General features: G+C 43.5%; 1 protein-coding gene across 2 annotated transcripts in view; it reads left to right on the top strand.

The window, feature by feature from the left end:
* The window catches only part of EXOC4 (exocyst complex component 4), a 611,454-nt gene that overhangs the window by 475,529 nt on the left and 121,104 nt on the right, over positions 1-14,821 (top strand). The window lies entirely within an intron of this gene.

Genomic DNA, 14,821 nt, shown 5'->3' with positions numbered 1-14,821 from the left:
TCTTTTTATGTAGGAGTTGACACTAAAATCAAAGTGATCCTTTCTGGACTTAAAAATCTATGAAGCTATGAATTAAAGGCAGACAGCTTTAACACCTGAATATGTCACAACGCTAAGGGAATTTGTGTTGGTATTTTTTGTAACACAGGTTGTTGTTTTTTTACGCTAAGTACTGTACAGCCCTGCTCACTACTGTAACCTCTCTGTTTACTTACTAACTAAATTGTGCATGGAAATGACAGAAATAGTATTGCTGATTACATTCAGAAGAGCTCTGTCCAGTGCTGGTCAGAACATGTTTTGTTGAAACCGAAACATTTCACAGCCCTGTTGATTTTGACAACATTTTCATAAGGAAGGGAGGGGAGTGGGGAGACAGACTCTCCCACTATATGGCCTCACAAATAGGTCACTGGTCTGTGGTGTGGGAGGCTCAGATTCACAAACTGCTCTGAATCAAGCAGACACTCACCCACCACGCTTCGGTCCGAAAACAGACATTTTGACACAATTCCGTTTTTGTGAAAATGTTTGCAAGGTTTTGGTTTTGATCCAGTGCAGAACAAGAACAAATTTTGAAACCTCAAAAGTTTTAGCAAAATGGAATTGTCATCCTCCAGTCAGCTCTAGGATTGTCTTTGTTTGCGGGCACTGGGGTGTAAATGTAGATCAACATAAACACGTAGAACCCAACTGCTCCTACCTGAGGGCGACTCTCCAGGAGATGTTAGTTGTTGATGGCCCATTAGTCATAGCTGTCAATGATCATCTCCAGGCCCTACTCTGACAGGACCAGACTGTGTGTGGTAACATGTTATAACTGGAATAATCGTAATAAGAGATTGGCAAAAGTGTAACTGTCTGCTGAGATATAGATCTCTATCCAGAGAATACAGCTGATGTTTGGCTTTTGAAAAGTGTATTGGGGTATTTTTATACTTGTTTTCCTTTCTCTCCTCTCAGACATCCTCATTTTAAAGAAAGGCTATTGCAGATTTGCCCTGAGCTATTGTAATCGCTCTTTTGTTACTTGCTTTTTTATAAACTAATTAAGACTACTTGCACAAAGCCATTTTTCGAGTGGTTGCCATTAAAAAAATATTAACGTACACATCCTGTGGTTATTAAATATACTGTGGTTTATTTTTTAATCAAAATACAGAAACATCACAGAAATGTCTCAGTAAAATATATGATGTCACCCACCTTGTTTCTCTAACAGCCTGGGACTGACACGGATATAACTACACTGCAGATGCCAATGCTGATATTTTGTAGTGGCTCCCACTGTAATTTGAATCCATTTTAACCATCTCAGGACCCTCTTAGAATCATAGAATATCAGGGTTGGAAGGGACCTCAGGAGGTCATCTAGTCCAACCCCCTGCTCAAAGCAGGACCAATCCCCAATTAAATCATCCCAGCCAGGGCTTTGTCAAGCCTGACCTTAAAAACCTCTAAGGAAGGAGATTCCACCACCTCCCTAGGTATCCCATTCCAGTGCTTCACCACCCTCCTAGTGAAAAAGTTTTTCCTAATATCCAACCTAAACCTCCCCCACTGCAACTTGAGACGGTTACTCTTTGTTCTGTCATCTGGTACCACTGAGAACAGTCTAGATCCATCCTCTTTGGAACCCCCTTTCAGGTAGTTGAAAGCAGCTATCAAATCCCCCCTCATTCTTCTCTTCTGCAGACTAAACAATCCCAGTTCCCTCAGCCTCTCCTCATAAGTCATGTGCTCCAGCCCCCTAATCATTTTTGTTGCCCTCCGCTGGACTCTTTCCAATTTTTCCATATCCTTCTTGTAGTGTGGGGCCCAAAACTGGACACAGTATTCCAGATGAGGCCTCACCAATGCCGAATAGAGGGGAATTATCACATCCCTCGATCTGCTGGCAGTGCCCCTACTTATACAGCCCAAAATGCTGTTAGCCTTCTTGGCAACAAGGGCACACTGTTGACTCGTGTATGGCTCTGCTCTATCCCTGTTCCCTCTATCCCTGTTCCCCCAGAGGAAGTCCTTCACATGTGGAAACTTCAAAGCACTGAACAGTATTAGAGGCATATTTGGGTTAATGAAGATTAAGAAGCTTGACGGACAGAAAATTGAAACACCCAGCTGTAAGGTGACGTCTGAGTGACCTGTGCCTCTAGGGTCCATCCAGCCCACCTCACTAGTGACTTTATCCTCACTTGTCCACCCAAGAGTATGCATTTACAAATGAGACTCTTTGAAATAAGGTAACTGACAATCTCTCCAAACTCTGACAAATGATCTCTGTTAATTTAGGTGAGGTGGCTTCTTACTGACCTTGAAACTCAGCTGGGCTAATTTCTATAGCTGTGTGGAACTGATAGATTCTTTTTTTGCCATTTTGTTTCAGATGATTTTGCACCCTCTGAATTTCAATTAGCTTCAGGTTGAAGCTGGATCATAGTCATTCTCTAGCTGTCTAGGCATTTGTATTGATGCCTGTCTGGGTGCATGAATCTCACGAGGTAGCAGCCATTTCTTTTTTGCCCCAGGCCCCGTAGTGACACATTCCAGTTTTCCTTCACTTCCCTATTGTAGTTTGGTTACACCGTTAAAAAATGAAGCACTGATAGGGTGACCAGATGTCCCGGTTTTATAGGGACAGTCCCGATTTTTGGGTCTTTTTCTTATATAGGCTCCTATTACCCCCCACCCCCTGTCCCGATTTTTCACGTTTGCTGTCTGGTCACCCTAAGCACTGAGCATGTGCTAAGTAGTAATATCCTTGTGACTCTTGTGTGTGTGTTGTATGCATGGTTAATTGTTCAGTATGCTCTCCTTTTTCTTGCTGTTAAACATTAGGTTGAGTGTCTTCCATTTTGTTCATTGGGCCTGGTTGTGGCTCGTCCTGTGCTTAGAGGGAGAGGGGAAGCAATGAGCCGTCTCCTTGTGTACATCCGTGCACAAGAGTCAAGAGGAAGGATGGCCTTATGTTTAAGGCACTGGACTGGGACTCAGGGAAACTTGGGTTCAATCCCTGGCTCTGCCACAGATTCTCTTTGTGATCTGGGGCAAGGCATTTAGTCTCTCTGTGTCTTGGTCCCCCATCCATACATAGGGGATAATAGCACTGCCCAGTCTCAAAGTGTTCTGAGGATATAAACTGTAAATACATGAGAGGAGCTCAGATACTGCATTCATGGAGCCATATAAAAATCTGAATCGACCAAGACTTTTGCACTCCCTGAGTACAAAGATGAACCCTACCCTGCCTCCATCAGGCGTTCTAGCTGCACAGGGTGCAATGAACGGACAGGGCCATCAGCCAGCTTGTGTCGAGTGCATGTTTCATCGTTCCAAAAGGTGTTTAAAATTTGTGTATTTTCTCACTGGCGTCACAAAACAGGCCAGGATTTAAAGCCATAGGCTGGCCCTTTTGTAGACTGGTGTGATGCTTCAGGGGCGAGCTGCACACGCGATCTCTTCCCCAGTCTCTCGTGGGCACTGTTTCCAAGGGATGGACCTTTCTACTTCTGTTTCCCTCCAGAATGTAATTCTGCCATTCACCCAACTTTTTGACTGAATCACCAGGCTTACAACACCCCTATTTCCACTGTGCTGCCACGGTTACAGAGCGAGTGGTGCCATAGAGTCCTGTACAGTCCCACTAGTGCTGACAGGCTTCCCTACCTTCACCTGTCTCTGGACGGAACTCCTGTCTCACTCTTGTACTGGGACCCAGGGTAGCAGCCACCGTGTTTCCAATCATGTTAACACATCAGGCCCAACTGTCTTCGGCACCTACAACACGCTTCCCTCCAGCAGCCAGAGGCATGCACAAGGGGGGGGCCAAGCAGGGGCACAGGACCCCCTAATAATTGGCAGGGGAGACAGAACTCTTCCAGCCCCAGGGCCCCGGCGAGGGGCACAGAACTTCTCCTGCTCCTTGGCTGCAGCGGGGAAAGCGAGAGAGCTCCTCTCCCTGGGGCTGTGGCAGGGAGAGCGAATTAAAGTGACTCAATATAGCTCCTTCCAAACGGGTGTATTGAGTATTCACCCAAAGGTGAAGCACATCAAGGTTTAAAACCCCAAAAGGTCTGCATGGCTAGGTCTTGCATAAAGGTCAGTGCTTCTCTCAAAGTTTTAGGCAAACCTAGCTGCCTCTCATATCCTGCAGGGCCTGTCTCAGACCAAATGACCCTTCTGCGTTCTCTGCCTCTTTGTGTCTCTCCATCAGCATTGCTCCACCTGAGCAGCTGCTGGGGACTCAGTGAACTGAGGTTCAGACTCCAAACACTTGCCAAATAGGCCCCAATGGATTGAAAAGTGAGGGATCAAAGTGGTTTATTATTTTCTTTTCTTTATTTTGGGTTACAGGATGTTGTCTAATTTGAAAGTGTAAACCCCAAGGTTGCGTCTTTGTTTTTTTCCTGTGTAACTTGTATATGTTTGCTCTCCCTGGCTGTTTCATCTTTCAATCTCTGATTTTTCTATTTTAAAAAAAACAAAACACGTTTTCTTTACTTTTATTCCAAGCAGCAGGTCTCTGGTCTGCAAACTGTGTGACGTGTGCATGCCAAAGCAAGCTGGTATCTGGGAGGGGAGGCTGGTTTCATGGCTTTGGGGTGACGGGGCGGGGTCAGAGTGTTTGGTAGATAAGTACTCAGGGAGGACGTATTTGGGGAGATTCAGGACTGGAAGGGCTGTTGGCATCACCCTGCAAAGAGTAATTGGGCTAATGGGAGCCACAGGGAGACCTTTATGCTTACAGTCTGGCTACTGGTGTCCGAGGTCTGAGCCAGAGCTGCACAGCACAAAGCCCCCAACGTTACAGGGCAGGTGGTGAGAGAACCCCTTACTGGTCTGGGTGATCCCCAAAACATCACATTGGCATTACATCAGTTGATTTACCAGCTCAGTTGGGGGGGTTAAACCCTCTGTTCTCCCTTTGGGGCATCTGGGCCCTGATTGTCACACCCCTTCCTTTCTAGCTAGGGATTTGTTATTGGTTTAGTGTCCTTTTGATCTTATGATCCCAGCCCTGAAAAAACAGCCTGGCTACCTGGCTGGAGGCAGGTAGGTTGACACTTCGCAATTAATAGCCCAGCCAATGTTCTTTTTAAGGACCCTTGAAGTATTTTGCACAGGGATATTTCATTTCTAATAATTGTTTTGCTTCCTCTTTGTTCTTCATAACAGCCTTTTAAATTCAACTCCCGGTAGACAAAGGGAAGAATATCAAGGCAGTAAACTGAGGTACATGTAGTAGTTATAAAAAATAATATAGGCTCTCTCCCTCATTCTCCATTACTGAGTATAAAAACATGTTTTTAAGAGTCTCACTGCACTCCCAGAATTTATGTCCTGCCTCTTAACATCATTAATTTCATGGGCCATATTCAATTTGTGCCATGCTGCTGCATGGTAATGATGTTGTAAAGCAGATATTACAAAAGAGAAAGAAGCCTGCCACTCATTAGATGGAAAATAAATAGTTTAATTGCCTTGAGTTTGTCTCTAAATTGGAAAACAGTGGTGTAAAATCCTAAAAAGATGATGAGAATGTTCAGCTAGGTTAAAAAGGCAAGGTAACAGCTTTCGAGCTCCTGGAGACATGAACTATATGTGATACAACTGAGACGTGAGGCCTCTCAATACTAGCCTGCACAAATAAGTATCGATTAATAAAGGAAGAGCATGGCTTGTGCTTGCACTTTGGAGTGATATACAGTTATGCAACAGTAAAGAGGGTACATTAAGGGTAAAAGCTAATGACTTTTCTTGTGTATGGAACACAGTAAAACCAGCATGAGCCTAAAGCTATTTCATCATGTTGCTAATGTCCCTGACAATATTCACTTGGTAGGAGTGAATGAATGGAAATCCATTTAGAGGAGTAAATTAAAATACCTTAAAAAATGTCTTTAATAATAGTCAGCAGAACTCAGCAATATCATAAAAGTGAGGAATAGAGAAAGCCTATTAGGTTATCCGGTCAATTTCCCTGCAGGAGCAGCAGTGTTCCTTATACAGTTACTAGAGTATCATTCAGTCTACTATTATTTATTTGTACTACTGTAGTGCTAGGAGCCATAGCCATAGACTGGGACCTCGTTGTGCTAGGTGCTGTACAAACACAGAACAAAAAGACAGTTCCTGCCCCAAAGAGCTTACAATCGAAGTATAAGACAAAAGATAACTGATGGAAACAGGTAGATTGACAAGGGAGTATAAGGCAACAATGCAACAGTATTGGGCAGCATGATCAACAGTGGTCTCAGCACACCAGCAGCCTAACCATTATCAAGTTTTTTGTAGGCATCCCAGCAAAGGAGAGTTTTAAGGAAGGATTTGAAGGGAGATAATGAATTAGTTTTGCTGGTGTTTACAGGGAGCTTCTCCCAAGTGTGAGGGGCAGGATGGGAGAAAGCATGAAGGGGCTTGTTTGAAAGTTTACCAGGTGGGTGATGGAGGCTGGCCTCATGGGCTGATTGGAAGTAGAAGTCAACCTTGTGCTACTCAGTGAGAGATGATAAGTAGGGTGGGTTTTAGGCCATGAAGGGCCTACGAAGTGAAGACAAGTAGTTTGTTTGGTATGACAGAAAAGAGGGACCTAGTGGAAGGATGCAAAGAAAAGGGTGACATGCTCATAATGATAGCTAGGAAAATGACCCTTACAGCCACAGAATTCTGAATGGATATGATTTAAATGTCCCAAATGATGGCCTGTCCACCACTTCCCCTGGGAGAGTATTCCACAATCTAAGAATAGACTGCTCTGTCAGAAAGTTTCCCCTGGCATTCAGCCTAAATTTTCCCTTTCTAAATGTCTTATGTGCATATTTCAAGTTTGCGTCGTGCAAGAGATTGCAGGAAAATTACTCCGAGAATCTTAACTTTGGCATTTAATCGCTGTGCGTGTGTGCGTGCGTGTTTTTTAAAGGAAAAAGATGAAATCACCAGTGTCTCTACTGATTTCCCTGAGTATGTCCATAGTTGCATAGCCAGAATATTAGGGAGTTATGCATCTCTTAGTTAGCGGACCCAAGTATGGGCTATGCAGATATTTTGGGCAGGCCCTGTTTGGGTCTAGTCATCCATTTGGATCTAAACAGTTTTAGAGCTCTTTTCTATGTGATTTATAGCAGTCTGTTCTCAGAATCACTAGTTCACCTTTTCTGTAGCAGTGTGGTCTTTTCTGATGATCCATCGTGGAGAGCAACGGAGCCCAGTGGGTTTCAGAGGGAGAAATGATATGGTAGGACACTTACTTCTTTTGTTTTCAGCCTTTCAAACAGTGTCTCCAAAACACCCATGTCTCAGTTCCTTGGTGTACGGGTGACCCATAATTGGTGAAACATGACTATAGTGCTACAGGTCATATTCTTGTTCTGAATTGGATCAGGTGCAATACTGCCATAGTTGAGGTAAATGTGGGTGATTGAGCTTGGTACACAAAGGAGGGGGGTCTGGTGGCAAGGCACTCTCCAGGAGGGCCCCTTTACTTTGGAATGCGATCCTCTATGTTCCCCTGGGTTTAATGTAGCCCCTGTCCTTCCGGGCACGCTGACAAGTCCATCTCTTTGAGTGGGTGGTGGTGGAGGGCTGAGGCTGTTGAAAGTGGGATTTCTGTCTGGTGGGAAAATGAGGTGGAGGTTTGGAGGGATTAAACCATTTTGGTCTAGTGAATCCTGATTTGTTAAGTTGTGGGAGGGCTGGAGGAAGAGGTGTTTCTGCTGCTTATAGTTGATTTATGTTTCATAATTCCTATGGCATTGTGTCTTTAAATGTATATCATGGGCATCCCTTGGCATGGAGTTTGTTAGATTTAAAATCAAAGTAAATTTGTAGATTTTTAGGCCAGAAGGGACCATTATGATCATCTAGTCTGACCTCCTGTATAACACAGTGTAGAGCAGCAGTTCTCAAACTTTAGTAACCTGAGGACCCCCGTTTTGATTTAAAATTTTGCTGCAGACCTCCAAACCCCCTGCTCAGTCCCAGGCCCCGCCCCCGCTCCACCCCTTCCCCCAACACCCCACTCCTGTCCCACCTCTTTCCACCCTCCACTCCACCCCTGCCCCTCCTCTTCCCTGCCTCTTTCCACCCCCTGCCCCAAGCGCCCCATCCCTTCTCCTCACCCCTCCCTCCCAGCGCCTCCTGCATGCCAGGGAACAGCTGTTCCCCAGTGTTCAGAAGGCGCAGGGAGGGAGAGGGGAAGAGTTGATCAAGGGGCCCGCAGACCCCCTAGACCCCAGTTTAAGAAACGCTGGTCTAGAGAACATCACCCAGTAATTTCTGCCTCAAGCCCATATAGCATAGCTTTGAAAAAGACATCGAGTCTTGATTTAAAGATGTCAAGTGGTGGAGAATACACCACATCCCTAGATAAGTTGTTCCAATGGTTAATTGTCGGTGTTAAAAATGTGCACCTTATTTCTAGTCTGAACTTGTTTAGCTTCAGTTTCCAGCCATTGGATCTCATTTTCTGCTAGATTAAAGAGTTTAAATAAAATAAAGAACTTTAAACTTATGCCGTAGCAACTCAGGAGGCCAAGTGGAGTTTCTCTGTATATACTGTTATGTTGGCAAAGGCCTAAACAGTGGAACTGTTCTGGGAAACTGACAACTCTGGGTAATCAGGGCTACTTGGAGCTGCTGTGAGAGTGGAGTGTTTCTCGTTGTGAAGGATTAGAAATCTGTAGAGAAGATTGTTCATATCAGGACACAGCTTTATTACTCTGTGGTGGCTGAATTGGTTCCCAGGGGCGCAAATAAAGTCTCTTCGCTATGTGTCAGCTTATGACGTTCACTAAGGCTGCTGGGGAATGTATGAGTAACAACCTGTGCATTAGATTCTTGTCCCACACGCCTGGTGAATGTCAATGTGGAGGTTGTGAAGCCATTGCCAGAGACGAGTGCCAGTGATGTGCTGAGAAAGGGCTAGGTGCCAGCTTTTTAAAAAGCAATAGTTGTTACACCTTGTCAAGGCTGATTTCCCACTCTGGCACTTTGAGTGCAGAAGGTGGGGGCCCGCAAGGACTCTAAAAATTAATACTGGCCACTCCAGGCTTGTATTAAACTTCCACGGTTACAGCTTTTCTCTGACCTTGGATGAGTAGATGCTGCCACCATCCAAGTGCAAAACCCCTTTGGGAACCCAGGAAGGCGCACTTGGGAATTCCTTCCTGTGAGGTACCCTCAGGCCCTTTCACACACCCCTGCGGGGAAGAGCTGAGAAAGAAAAAAGGAAATCAGCTGTCGCCACCAGCTAATTAAACAACATGTGCACAAACCTCTTAAGACACGAAAATTCAATTTTGTTCTTTAAAAAGGTAAATTTTATTAATAAAAAAAGAAGAAAATACATCTGGGAACTTAGGCTTTTGCTAGATTTAAAAAAACAAAACTACAAGGATTAAGCATCAATAATCACTCTTTTGAGGTCCAGCTTAAAGGTTACAAGCAGAACAAAAGCACCTGGGGTTAGCACAGAGGAATTCACAAGCCATAAAGAAATAAAAGGGATAAACCTAATCACGTCTTCCTAGACATTTCCTGGTCTACTTATATATCTGGGGTTTTAGATGAGTAGTTTCTAGGTAGGATACTGATGATTTTTCATACCTGGCCCAAGCTTCTCACAGCATAACTGCTCCCTGTCTGCCTTTTCACGAGAACAACAGACAAAAGGGGAGTCATGTTTCAATTTTAAAAAGTTCTAGCCTTCCCATTGGCTCTTTTGGCCAGATGCCCACTCACTTCCCTTTACCTATGCATAGCAGTGAGACTTTTTAACCCTTTACAGATAGAGCAATTAGAGAACAGCTACTAAGAGGGATTTTATAGCTACTTGCTGGCTGGGTGTCTATAAAAGGGAGCTTCCCCTTCTCCCCCCCCTCATTTATCACACACCTATATTGAGGAAATGCTTATTTGACATAAGCTGGTATCTGGAGAGACTGTCCATCTCATATCTCTTCTTTTGGGGGAAGAATATCAAGAATGTCATCCAGAAATACCTGGAGGTATTCATGCCTCTTCAGCCTGCCTCAACCCTGATGTTTCACCTAGGTGCAGTACAGAAATGGCCTGGTTGGTATTAGTGGTCAACCTTGCATCAATGGATGAAGATCAGATATCCATGCTGAATATGTTACCTGTCAGCATCCTTTGATAACGTTGACTCTGAGGTGGTGTTTATCCATTTATTGGACCCTAGCAGAAGTGGGCAAAGTTGATTTCTTGGAGTCCTTCTCATTTTAGTCTCCAGAAGAGAAGAATGAGGGGGGATTTGATAGCTGCTTTCAACTACCTGAGGGGGGGTTCCAAAGAGGATGGAGCTCGGCTGTTCTCAGTGGTGGCAGATGACAGAACAAGGAGCAATGGTCTCAAGTTGCAGTGCAGGAGGTCTAGGTTGGATATTAGGAAACACTATTTCACTAGGAGGGTGGTGAAGCACTGGAATGCTTTACCTAGGGAGGTGGTGGAATCTCCTTCCTTGGAGGTTTTTAAGGCCTGGCTTGACAAAGCCCTGGCTGGGATGATTTAGTTGGGAATTGGTCCTGCTTTGAGCAGGGGGTTGGACTAGACCTCCTGAGGTCCCTTCCAACCCTGATATTCTATGATTTTAGGTTGGTTGTGTAATAAAAAGCCATGTGTTTCAATCAAATCAAGTACTGTGCCTAGAGCATAGGATGGACGTATCTGTGAAAGCTAAATAAGTAAATATATGTGCATCTCAGTTTGACAAGAAGAAAGCAATTCCACTTCATGATCAGAGGTAATATGTATATCTTACAGTACATGTTCTATCTTAAAGAGTTGTACAATTTACTCTTCATCAGTATTGCAGCTTGTTGGAGCGAAAGCATGCTGGATCACTTGATAGGAGGCAAACATGACAGCTAAATAATAACTTACATATGCATTCACTTAATACCAGGATATAAAATATATAGGAATTAATACCAGGTTATAAATTATATAGGAATGACAGAGTAGGTCACACTGGTGAGGGAGTGGCACTATATGTGAAAGAAAGCACAGAGTCAAATATAGTAAAAATCTTAAATGAATCGAACTGTACCATAGAATCTCTGTGGATAGAAATTCCATGCTCTAATTATAAGAATATAGCAACAGGAATATAATACTGACTACCTGATCAGGATGGTGATGGTGACTGTGAAATGCTCAGTGAGAAAATGGATGCTGCAAAAGTAAAAAACTCAATAATAATGGAGGATTTCAACTATTCCCATATTGACTGGTTACATGTCACATCAGGAAAGGATGCAGAGATAAAATTTCTAGACACCACTAATGACTGCTTCTTGAAGCAGCTAGTCCTGGAATTAAAAGGGAAGAGGCAATTCTTGATTTACTCCCAAACGGCACAAAGGATCTGGTGGAAGAGGTGAATGTATCTGAACCAGTTGGTAATAGCGACCATAATGCAATTAAATTTAACATCCTTGTAGGGGAGGGAATAGCAAAGAAACCCACCACCATAGCATTTAACTACAAAAAGGGGAACTACACAAAAATGAGGAAACTAGTTAAACAGAAGTTAATAGGAACAGTCACAAGAGTGAAATGCCTGCAAGCTGCGTGGAAATTTTTTAATAACACCGTAATAGAGGTTCAAATTAAATGTATACCCCAAATTTAAAAAACAGTAAGAGAACCAAAAAAATGCCACTGTGGCTAAACAGCAGAGTAAAAGAGGTGTTTAGAGGCAAAAAGGCATCCTTTAAAAATTAGAAGTCAAATCCTACTAAGGATTGATAGATGGAATGGGCGGGAGTCCGACCGGCTTTTTTTTTTTTTTTTTTTTTTTGCTTAGAGCCAGCGCGGCAGGGGGTGCGTGCTCAAAATTTTTTTACTGATAGGGGTGCGCGATCAAAAAAGTTTGGAGACCACTGATCTAGGGAGGTGGTGGAATCTCCATCCTTAGAGGTTTTTAAGGCCTGGCTTGACAAAGCCCTGGCTGGGATGATTTAGTTGGTGTTGGTCCTGCTTTGAGCAGAGGGTTGGACTAGATGACCTCCTGAGGTCTCTTCCAACCCATATCTTCTATGAGCAAAATAGAAAGGAGCATAAACTCTGGCAAGTCAAGTGTAAAAGTATAATTAGGCGAGCTAAAAAAGAATTTGAACAGCAACTAGCCAAAGACTCAAAAACGAATAGCAAAAAAACTAAGTACATCAGAAGCAGGAAACCTGCTAAACAGTCAGTGGGGCCATTGGATAATTGAGATGGTAAAGGAGCACTCATGGAAGATCAGGCCATTTCTGAGAAACTAAATGAATTCTTTGAATCAGTCTTCACTGCAGAGGATGGGAGGGAGATTCCAACACCTGAGCCATTCTCTTTAGGTGACAAATCTGAGGAATTGTCCCAGATTGAAGTGTCAGTAGAGGAAGTTTTGGAACAAATTTATAAATTAAACATTAATAAGTCACCAGGACCGGATGGTATTCACCCAAAACTTCTGAAAGAACTCAAATGTGAAATTGCAGAATACTAACTGTGGTATGTAACCTATCGTTTAAATCAGCCTCTGTTCCAGATGACTGGAGGATAGCTAATGTAATGCTGATTTTTAAAAAAGGCTCCAGAGGCGATCCTGGCAATTACAGGCCAATAAACCTAACTTCAATACCAGGCAAACTGGTTGAAACTATAGTAAGGAACAGAATTATCAGGCACACAGATAAACACATTATGTTGGGGAAGAGTCAACACAGCTTTTGTGAAGAGAAATCATGCCTCACCAATCTATTAGAATCCTTTGGGGGGGGGGGGTCAACAAGCACGATCAAGCGGATATCATGTACTTAGACTTTCAGAAAGCCTTTGACAAGGACCCTCACCAAAGGCTCTTAACCAAAGTAAGCAGTCATAGGATGAGTGGGAAGGTCTCTCATGGATCACTAACTGATTAAAAGTCAGGAAACCAAAGGTAGGAATAAATAGTTATCACAATGGAGAGAGGTAAATAGCAGGGTCCCTCGAGGATCTGTACTGGGACCAGTGATGTTCAACATATTCATAAATGTTCTGGAAAATGGGGTAAACAGTGAGGTGGCAAAATTTGCAGATGATACAAAATTACTCAAGATAGTAAAATGCAAAGCTGACTGTGAAGAGTTACAAAGAGTTACAAAACTGAGTGACCTGGCAAGAAAATGGCAGATGAAATTCAATGATGATAAATGCAAAGTAATGCACATTGGAAAACATAATCCCAACTATACATACAAAATGATTGGGTCTGTATTAGCTGTTACCACTCAGGAAAGAGATCTTGGAGTCCTTCTGGATAATTCTCTGAAAACATCTACTCAATGTGCAGTGGTAGACAAAAAAGCTAATAGAATATTAGGAACCATTAGGAAAGGGATAGATAAGACAGAAAATATCATAATGCCACTATATAAATCCATGGTACACCCACATCTTGAAGACTGTATACAGTTCTGGTCACCCCATCTCACAAAAGATAGATTAGAATTGGAAAAATTTCAAAGAAGGGCAACAAAAATAATTAAGGGTATGAAACAGTTTCCATGTGAGGAGAGATTAAAACAACTGGGACTATTCAGTTTAGAAAAGAGACGACTAAGGGGATATGTTAGAAGTCTATACAATCATGAATAGCATGGAGAAAATGAATAGGGAAGAGTTAATTACCCCTTCACATAACACACGAACCACAGGTCACCCAATGAAATTAATAGGCAGAAGGTTGAAAACAAACAGAAGGAAGTACTTCTTCACTCAACACATGGCCAACCTGTGGAACCTGTTGCCAGGGGATGTTGTGAAGAACTGGATACGTTCATGGAGGATTGGTCCATCAATGGCTATTAGCCACGAGGGTCAGGGACACAACCTCATGCTCTGTGTGTCCCTAAACCTCCAACTGCCAGAGGCTGAGAATGGATGACGGGATGGCTACCTCGATGGTTGCCCTGTTCTGTTCATTCCTTCTGGGGCATCTGGTACTGGCCCCTGCCGCAGGACAGGATGCTGGGTTAAATGGACCATTGGTCTGAACCAATGAGGCTCAGTTTTAGAGGAGCTGAGACGTGTAGAGCATCCTTACCTCCAACTTACTTCAGTGAGGAGCCAAGTGCTCAGCCCCTCACAGGATAAAGCCAATGAGAACAAAATACCCCAATAGACAGACATAACGTACTTGCGGCCAGAAAGTTCTTATATCTATTCTTGTATTTTTGATTGGAGTTCATTTATTTTTGAGTTATGGGTCAGCAAAGTTTTACACTTTCCTTGGTGGAGAAAGATGTTATTTTCTGTTTACATATAATTAAAGGGAGGTGGAGGTGTGACATCACCCAGGGTGCAATCCAGAGAGTAGGACAGCTGTGCCCCCTTAATTTTCCAGTCTGGTGTGTACTGTGCCCTGCTTTGCTGTGTGAACTGACACTCAGCCTAGCCTCAGGAAGCATGCAGGTCACACCCAGACATGTACCTAGGCCCAGCCTCTCTTGAATTACATATAAGGTGACACCCACATATCCCTCGTCCTAGCCTTGCATCCCAGAAGTGTACCGTCCTGCCACGTGAATATTATAATTGGATAGAGTTACATGGCATTGGTTAGACAGTTGGAACTTTGGCAAAGCGAGTAGAGGTGCTTACATGTACATCGGTAGCAGGTTTTGAGAAAACCCTGTTCGCTGTTCAAGGCTCTGGCAGCACTTGATATTTATTGGATCACAAGAGCCTGTCCAGATTTTTAGCAGCTTGACAGTTTTCTGCGACTGCCTCCCCCGCCCCAACACCAGAAAACCTAATCATGTGCTGGGAGAGCACC

This window comes from Terrapene carolina, unplaced genomic scaffold (assembly GCF_002925995.2).
Source record: "Terrapene carolina triunguis isolate 2854851 unplaced genomic scaffold, T_m_triunguis-2.0 Scaffold68, whole genome shotgun sequence".
Taxonomy (NCBI): domain Eukaryota; kingdom Metazoa; phylum Chordata; order Testudines; family Emydidae; genus Terrapene; species Terrapene triunguis.
This window is presented reverse-complemented; position numbering and strand designations above follow the sequence as displayed.